Genomic DNA, 10,071 nt, shown 5'->3' on the forward strand with positions numbered 1-10,071 from the left:
TCTAGTAGACAGACACTTCAGACACAATGTGACAGAAATGCCTCAGAGATCAGCTATTTGTTCATGACTAATGTTCACTAACATAGTTCAGTTACATTTCAGGTAGACTGTACATCGTCCTGTGTCTTTTCTTCTGGATTTGATACAATTTTGTATATGACGCCATTTTGTACGGCAGACTTTCTCCGAGTGAGCAGAGGGAGACAGCATGTAGGGCTCTCAGGTTGTGCTGTGGAGCCTCTGTTAGATTCAGTGGTCGGCTCGGATCTTCCCAGTCCAGGAACAGTCAATACTGACCACAAGTCTTCCTCATCATCAACTACTGAATGTACATAAAGTCTTATGCAGATTTGTAAATGTAAGAATGTGAATAAAAACACGTCATAACATTCCTCTTCATTTTCTCTAATGATATCATTGAATCAACACTGAAAGTTCCCCAGACTTGTCTGTCATATTAATAAAATAAAAAACTTTCAGTAATAGCACATGCCATTATGATTTGGAAGTGGAAATCGCCATTTAGTCATCTGTTTATTGTTCTGTCTCACACACTGTCTCTTCCTGACCGTTTCCAGGCTGTGAAAGCCTAATAAATCTCAGCCATGATAATGATCACGACAGAACCTGTCTCAAGTCCGGCCTCCTCACCAGAGAAACACTGTCAAGCACTCTGGTTACAGAGGAAAACTCCTGATAAAGGTGTGTGTATGTGTGTGTGTCTGGGAGAGAGTGAGAGAAGGATGGATTTATAATATCAGTTTGCCCTTCATATTTAACAATGCTTTGAAAAACAACCCCGTTGTATGCCATGTAACTGTAATAGCAGCATAGGTTTTGAAGTAGGAACACCTATAATTACATAGCTTGGCATTCTGACAGTCTTTTCTGAGATGTATCACTTACTTTACAAAGGGTGTGTTTTTTTCAGCTTTTTCTCTTTTTCTCCGGAATGCTGTCTTAAATCAAGTGGTTTCTGCTTTCCTCTCCTTGCTATTGCGCCAAGACACACCAAACTTTCACTGAGGTGACCTAATAGCACCTGTGATATATTAGTGTCTTACTTTACCAAACATGGGGTGCTATCACAGATCAGATCTCCGCTAGCATTACCTGATGCCACAATGCCGTCCCTCTGTGGCCTAGCAGGCCTGTAGACCAGGACAATACGCTCTTTGTCAGCAGCCTGTACGGTTTGGAGGAAACCCCGTGTCCTTGTCATGTTTAAAAATACAGCTCCTTCCTCTCCTCTCTCAGGTACCTCTCTCATCATGCGCTCAGCTATCTCTTGCCATGGAAAAAGGAAAACCCTAGGAGATAAAACACAGGAAGATGTTCTCCATGAAGGACTATATTCAAAGTAGGTTTTCCTGCAAGTCAGGACAATATACTATCGATTATGACCAAACCACACCCTGGAAGGCTGCCTGATGCTATCATGAGGAGAGCCTGCCTCTAGCCCTGCCCCTGCCTCTAGTCCTGGCCCAGCCACTCCAGGACGTGAAACCAGGATACTGTGACAGTGTGGGCATGGTCGTTCCATGGAGGTTTAGATGGGGAAAAATGCAACTTCTATATTGACAAAAAAATATCGAATTGCCTTCAGCCAGTCCCATCAGATCTAGTAACAACTATAATGAGAGTAAATAAATACCATGATACTGATTTTCCAATAAATCCACGTTTAACGGCAATTATGTGCTTCGTCTTTTGTCTCCTAATCCACTCTGATGTCTTGAATTAATTTCATTGGAGTATGTTTTCACTTGATTTGGCTCTCTATTTTGTCTGTTAAGTTAATGTGATTACAAGCTTTAGGAGAAATACAATATGTGATTTAGAGCGTGCTCGCTAAGTGCTGTGAGGAAGCTGAAACTGAGCAGGAGAGAAGGAATACAAGCTTCTTATTATGTTGCTGTTAGATCATGAGAATATGTTCTTGTTTAACTTCCAGTCTGGCAAGAGATGGCAAACCTATATACTTCAGAAATGTTATCAACAAAAAAATTGAAAAAAGTAAGAAGTACTATTTGATGCAGTTCCTGAAGATGAAATGAGTTTGTTCTTTTAAGCAGTTATTGTAAATGGACTAGTTTCACAATCAACTCATTAATGCTGACTTTTTCTCCTTGCACCTTCACTGTGACTGGCATGAGATAGCTTTGTGCGAGACAAGCTCAGGGGTGATGCATTGTTGTTGTGGGATGAATGAAGCATACTCGTATTCCAGGAAATGAGAAGACATTCCGGGGGCCGTGATTGGCCCTCTTCCATCCCGTTCTCTCAAGGGTCTCTTTATCTTATTGCTCAGTCCAGATACAACCTGCTATCAGGGGTCGCTTAGGTGACGTATGGCCGCATAGCGCAGCGACTAGGGAGAACAAAGAGTTTCTTTCTGATGGCCACCGTTGCTCTGTTACCGTAACCAGCTGTTAGCTGCACTGTTTTATCAAGTCTTCATTTTGTGGTGAAAGCAGCTCGCCTCTCTGCCAGATGCAGACTAGTGAGGCAGAACAGAGACTCGGGGGGCCAGCAGAGGAATGCCCTCCTGCTGGCATCCTTCCGACAAGACCTAGCCCAGCCCAGCCCAGGACCTTGGGACCAGGAACCAGGAACCAGGAACCAGGAGGCTGGGACACATCTCATTAACAGGAGACCGGCTTCCTGGGCTTGGGAAACAGATGTGTAATCACCCCCAAGCTCCACTGATAACATGTTAACCATGTGCTATGATAGAAAGGTCAAATGCTCACTCAGAATAATTGACTGTAAACAGATTAAGCCAATTAAGAAAAACACCTGGTTACTTTAGGTGCTGTCTGGAGATTTGCTCGTTTTAGTCATTATTCCTCCTCTTCATCACCTCTCTCTCTGTCCTTCATATCTGTTTAGTCAGTGTTGTACCATGAACATGAGCTTGGAAGACAAACACTGCATTTTTAAGTGTATTTCAGAAATACATGTCTAATTTGACAATTACTTTCATGGTGTTACTGTAACGTCTTCTACTCGGAGAGCACTTTCTTCAAATCTCAGCACCTCTCCCTGATGGGTGGGTAAGTAGGTTGCAGTTTTGACTGAGCTACAGTATTTTGAAGCCTGCAGCTGGGGCTTTTAAGGACTGCTTTGGGAGATCAAACATGCTGTATGCTTAATGAACATGCACTGTCTGTCAGCCATATGCCACAGTGATGAAGATGACTTTCAATTGTGTCACATGCCACAAGAGCATCTTATCATGTGCTGGCAGATCTTCATTCGAGTGGACGCTGCATTAGGTTTTATGCGTCAGATACTGATTGATCTTGTGGATATTTTTGGCCTTCTTAAGTGAGAGAGACAACATCTGAATCCAAACACAAACCAGTCAGACTGCTGATGCGTCCCACACTGATAAATGGCTTCCTCAAGCTTTTCACATTCTCTTAAAATGCCAGTAAACTACTTTATTGTATTATCATATTAGCTAATTGATCAGGATTTTTGTCAATGTCTACAGAATATGCTGAATTTCAAAATAGGTTGGAGAGCCAATACTGTCAAGATTATACGATCCCATAGTGATGTCATGGTGATGCCAGTTATGTAATATACTGTGAAGAAAGAATCTCTCTGAATATTCTCAGAACTCCTTAGTCTCAGAGTTCAGCAAAACATCTATAAATACGTTTTAAGACCTTCCTGTACATGAATGGCCTGTTGCTTTGTCTCTGTTGGAAAGGACAGGGTTACTGCACATAGCTCTATCTAAATCTGGTGCTGAAATACTGAAGTGAATACCCCTCATGGACAAAATAAAACACTTCACCAGAGTCCAGAGGTCGGTTAATTACTCTGGCTACAATCATACCCAGTTTAGCTCCTGCCTCTCGACCACAGGAACCTGTTTGTCCACCTTACAGGGACAAAACACCAGAGGGCTTGAGAGGGGGAAGTAAACATCGCAGAACAAGAGAGATAAAACAGAAGAGTAGAGAGGAATGGATGTGCTGGGACTTGCCCTGGCTTCCTCCTGGCTGCAATGGGGAGAGAGGGATAAAGAGAGAAAGGCAGAGAGAGTGAAAGAAAGAGAAAGGGAGGGACAAAAAAAGATAGAGGGACTGAGAGACAGACAGAAAGAGAGAGAGAGAGAGAGAGAGAGAGAGAGAGAGAGAGAGAGAGAGAGAGAGAGAGTGAGAGAGAGAGAGAGAGAGAGAGAGAGAGAGAGAGAGAGAGAGAGAGAGAGAGAGAGAGAGAGAGAGAGAGAGAGAAAAAGGAGATCTGGCTGGGTAGCATTCAGCTGAGGCCAGGAAGCTCCAGGGCCAGACAGACCTCACTATGTTTAATTATCCAGGACAGTCACTCATGCAGGCAGAGCGTCTCTGGTGGAACAGTAGAGGAGATCTGGCCGGAGAGCTAGCCGGCCATACTAGACGATGTGAGAGTCTCTCAGATAGCACGTCTGGAGTTTCCACACAAAAGGGTGTATTGATTCAAACTGCATCAAAATAGTTCTGCCGAAACAGGGTGTTTCTAGAACACAGAAGGCAAGGGAGAAAATGTGATATCCTCGACAGTTTCTATTCCTTAGTCCAAGTCCCAGGTGTGTGCATTTGTGTGTGTGAGTGTGTGCGTGTGCACGCAAACGCCCCTGTGTATAAGAATTCAAACCTCCACTGTTATGACCAAAGGTATTATCTGGCTAGTTTGATTCACAAGTTCATCAACTTACCGCACGTTTTCCACAGCAGGAACATTGCCTCTGGTGACTCATTCATGCTCATAGTGTTTACCTTTTTCAGCTGTTTCTCTTTCTCCTTATCACTTTTACATAATAATGTTATGTGCTTTCATCTGCCACTGAGCTGTCATAAGCCAACTTGTTATTTTAGGTATCAGGATTTTTGTCTGCTTAGCTGTTTGTATTATATCTTGCCGTATGTAAAACTGACTCACTTTTTCTAATGAAATACAGTCCTGTTTGTAATTGTAGGTGTACTATAACAGAGTACTGTATTTGCTCAGACTATTATTTGATCCCCCTCCAAATATGATGTTGTTTTTATATAAATTAGAGGTTGCATTGTGTCCAAGCAGTTTTGGGCAAGCTATTGACTTTCAGAAACACATTGTCTTGGTTTTGAGGCTCGTGTTGGATTTTACGTTGTCTCAGTCTCTGAGCTCTCTCTTGTCATTGAGACACCACTTGCGGTTGGGTGAAGTACATGTGTGTCAGAACACAAAATCTATAAATTATGAATTACAATACACTCAGCTCTGTAAAACTGTCAGGCAGTTCAAAAGGAGCTATCATGCTTCCCCTCAGGATCTTTCTGTATCTCTTTCCCAGTCTGTCACAACTGAGGAAGAGAGTTGTTGGTGGATCGGAGAGATCTACCTTCTACACTGGTCTTTGGTGTCTCCAACCTGTTGCGTTTATAGTCAAATTCCTCAAGATTCTGGTTAATGATTTGTCAATTTAAAGAACAACCACCTGATGACAGCCTTTCTTATCTTTAATAAACCTGTTCACTCATCTTTTCATTATGCTCTTGGGGGTAATAATTTAGGCAAACATAACAAGTGGGTCCTTGTCGTTGTAATAACACAGACATTATGAGACACACTGAAGTGCTTTGTTCCACAAAAGCCAAGACTGATGTTTGCCACTAAAAGCACTTCCACTGTCTCACTGGTGTGCCCCTGGTGTGCCTCACAACCCTGCTAGGCCAGAAGGGAGATGTAAACATTGTTCAGTCATTCAATCCTGCACATTAGAGCACTGCTTTTGACAAGGAGTCTTGCATCCACACACAATACAGTCACATTCCTCAGTCCTTCGCAGGGACGCAGGGACACCCACTCTGTAATACTCTACCTCCTAGGCTGTGTTTCACCTTAACAGTCAGCCACTGTGGCCACCAAGCCAGCCACACTTAGGAAGGAGATGGAGTTGGATAAGGACGTGTTTAGTCCATTATGGAGCATTTGGACACATCTTTCATCACTCTAAAACGCTGGTTTGACAAGAACACAATTTGTTTGTGAACACAATTGAACACAATTGATTCCAAAGACTTTGTTTGATTTACATCCTCTACTGTCCGTCCATTGTTATGTTGTAAGAGTGATGTAGGCACCTTCCCACCCTTAAGTCATGTTGTATCTCCTACTGTACCTCTTTAGAAAACCACCCAGACTGTGAATGATGCCTTTATGATAATGCTGGCTGGCTGGCCAGCTGGCTGCCTGTTGCGGCGAAGAACATGGGTCAGTAATTCTCAGGGTCCAGGAGGTCATGTAGTTCTCAGACTCTCTCCTTATGACATACTCCCACTCCATGATGAACTCCTATTTTTTTAGGAACAGAAAGTGAAACGTTAGTTTGGAAGCTGTGTAGCTTTGATAGCCGACAAGCAGATGGTCCAAGCAGAGATAATATGATGAGAATGTTTTTATTAAAAGGGGATGCTGGAATCAACTACCTACTCCCTGCTCCCAAGTGTCACTATTTAACTCAGAAGTTATTGTGGGAATACATGAATACAAAAATCCTACTTATTCAATTCCATGACAAATGGTCATCTGTTTACACACCAACTAAACTAAAGTCAAGTTTTGCTTACAAACCTCTTGTTGAAAATATTTGTCATACATTCCTCTTATTCATCTACCCACATCCATCTTTTAAATTCAAAAAGCACTGAGCATGTTCCTGTGACATTCTACCCATTCACTCTCTCTTTATCGACCTTGCAGTCAATCTTCACACTGCCCACAACTGGGAACATGTCATCGGGCAGGAAAGTTAATCTACAGCCGGTTGGAGACGAATGATGATGGATTCTATAACTAAGCGTCTTTTGTTTGACGGCGTTCATCAATGAACGTGCAAATTGCTGTGATCTTAACCACAAAGGCCTCTCTCACTCTCTTAACCGTCTGAATGAGAGACCAGGCTGATCTGGGCTGGAGAGAAAGACCAGGGGCCGAGACTCTCTTCTCCACTTCAAAGGGTTCGACCTCACCCCTGTCATCTTAGGGAAACCAGGATGACACAGGCCTGTCAGAGACACACATCCTGCAGGTACACAGGAAAGACGAGACATTCATTCACTAACTTCACCACAGAATGAAAAACTTGAGCATAGCTGTGTCTACCTTAGTTAATATTTAACGTGAATCCTGCTGTTATTGAAGGATTTTATTTCGGATTTAATAATCTGGTGTGACCCTCATGCTGAATTACGTTGTCTTCTAATGGGGATGATCACAATCGATTTGATGTGTGTTATGCAATGTTACATTCTTAATGGGTCGCTTTTAATTTCAAGTGTATTGCTAACCTTATGAATTTTCCTTGCTGTGGCAGGTTCCCCAACGACGCCTCTTCTCTGCTAAGCCCCCTTCTCTTCTAATTAATTGCACTGTTTTGGCTACTGAGGAGAGTCCACTTCATGGAATTGGTTCTCCCACACATATTTGGATACTGTAACAGAATAGAACCATCTGAAAACGTTTGGTTCTCTTGTTTCCCCCTCCTGTATATTTTGCAACAAGCAGGGGACCGCTTCTTTCTCATCAGGGTCTGAAAAGGGTCTTTGTTTGTGCCTGAACACCTGGAGGGAGTCATCACAGCCATACTGGCTCTCCCCCTCTCTTTCTCTCTCTCACTTATTCTCCCTCCCTTCCTCTCTTTCTGTCTCTTACTTATTCTCCCTCCCTTCCTCTCTGTCTGTCTCTTCATCGGCCTCCATCCCTCTAGCCCCTCTTCCTTTCTCTCTACCTCTCTTTCATTCCATCTCTTCTCTGCCTTTCCCACCACATGGTGTACCCTGGCCTCATCTCCCTCCCTCATGCCCTCCACTGTCTCTCTCTCGCAGGTGTATAACATCCATGTGTTCATTTTATATTTACCTAGGCCTATGTTATACTGTGTGCTAGTCATAGACCGAAATGTCCTTTGAAAATGTATTTGGAACTAACACAGAGCCTAATATACTGAAATGGTATGGCACTGACTCAAGTGTACTATTCAGTCAAAGAGCGTGAACCAGATTTAGTGTGTTTGACAACTGCCGGAAAAAAAAATATATATATATATTTCATCCAGGAGATTGAACATGTTATTATCTTTCAATAGCCTTTCTTTACAGAGACTGATGCTACAATTAGCTGTCTGGGATATGATTCTAATAGGCCTTGAAGCCTGCAAAGTGGAGGAAACTTGACCTTCATTAGAAGGTGTGCAGCACCAATTAGCCTGGGCAGCCAAGCCTGGAGGACAGGGTCACCTCGCTCATCTTTCCCATGAAGGGGCTGTCCGCAGGGTCTGGCCAACCCATATTCATGCTGCAGGTGACACCCACCCAGGCCCTGAGCTGCTAAAGACTTGTTGAGATACCAACAACCAACATCAACAACTTAGTGCTGTGAATGCATTTGGCTTGGCCTTGCAGATACATGGTTCATCATTCAACCGGGCCCTGGTTGGAGAGATATATTAGTCATACATTTTTATTAAAATTTTTGAAGATTTATTCATTTAGGATCTAAATTAAATCTTAGATCTATCTAGGATCAAAGATTTAAAATCACCTCCTATGACTGTTAAAAACTTGAAGGTCCCAGAACTGTTATTTGCGAAAAAATGTGAATACATTTGAAACTTCCCTTATGCAATGAAAAAAGTAACAACTTCAGGGAACCATTACTCAAATGGTGTGAATATATTGGCACTAAACACAACCAAATATGTTATCAAAAGCAGACATGGTCCAGCAGGCAGACCTGTGATCTTCCAGGATTATGGACAGTAAGGTCAACTATCTTGATCTTTACATTTAAAGTTGTGCGTAATATTCTATGACACACAATTCCTGTTGGATTATCTAAAAGAATGTATTGAGATATAAAAAAAATATTCTTCCAGGCACTTCCAGATTATTTGCATAGATCTGATGAACATCATTCCAGCGCCGTTTCAGTGGGATGACAGAGCGCCTACAAAGTTCCGTCTGATACAATTCATTTCCTCTCTGGTACAGACTTCACCTTCTGACACTGCACTGTGCTTTCGTATATAATTCCCCCCCCCCCCTCTCCCTTTCTCACTCTCACTCTTACTCTTACTCTTGCTCCGTCTTTGTCTCTCTTGCTCTCTCCCTCTCTCTCTCCATTTCTTCCTGTCTTCCTTTCGCTCAATCACTCTGGTTCTCTCTGCCTCATTATGAAGTGTTAGAAAGTTGCTGAAGTGAGAAATGAGTGTGCTAAAGCTCGTTGTCCTAATTAAACTTTGACAAGAAGAGTGACAAGAAGCAATGAAGGGGAAACAATAGCGACTGTGTTTGAGTTGGAGTCTGGAGCGAGGAGCGGCTTTGTCCCCAAGAACAAAAGCATTTGTTTGCATGTGTTCAACTCTATTCAACTTCACCAGGCCCAGGTGCAAAAACCAAGTTTGTGAGGAACATCACAACTCATCCCACCTTTACACTGCTGATGACTGGCTCTCAGTCACCCCCAATCCCCCTTCACAACCAGATCAAAGCTACTGTGTTACAATGTAAATATTGTGCCGGAGAATTAATTCTCTCTCATTACTTTCATTGCCTGGACTGGAAGACAGCCAATGATTCAGGGTACAGCAACCTTGCTCTCTGCGGCTTAGAGGGAGTCCATACACAGATGCTAAGAGAGGCGTTGCATAAGGTACCAACTTTGACTGTTCACAGTGAACTTGATATTGACATATATTCAGTTGAAATTCCATTACATGTTTGCATCAAAAAACTGAACATTCCTGAAAAAACTTCCACTCTGCACACTCAAGCAGGCTCTGTAGGGAAATGCTCTTCATGTGGTTTGCTCAAATAAACTGCATTAAGCATAATATATCTATATCTATCTTTTAAACATTTTTGCAATTAACAGCCTATATGAGATTTACACATACCAACATATATATAATACGATTTTTAAAAGGACCAGTGATTTAAAGCCACGCACCAAATACGGTTATATCTTGATTCATATCTAATATTTCCCACACAATTTTCCAGGAGGCTTGTGAGTGATTCCACAAGATAAAGGCTC

The sequence above is a fragment of the Hypomesus nipponensis genome, chromosome 19 (assembly GCF_054491055.1).
Source record: "Hypomesus nipponensis isolate SF chromosome 19, ASM5449105v1, whole genome shotgun sequence".
NCBI classification, from domain to species: Eukaryota; Metazoa; Chordata; class Actinopteri; order Osmeriformes; family Osmeridae; genus Hypomesus; species Hypomesus nipponensis.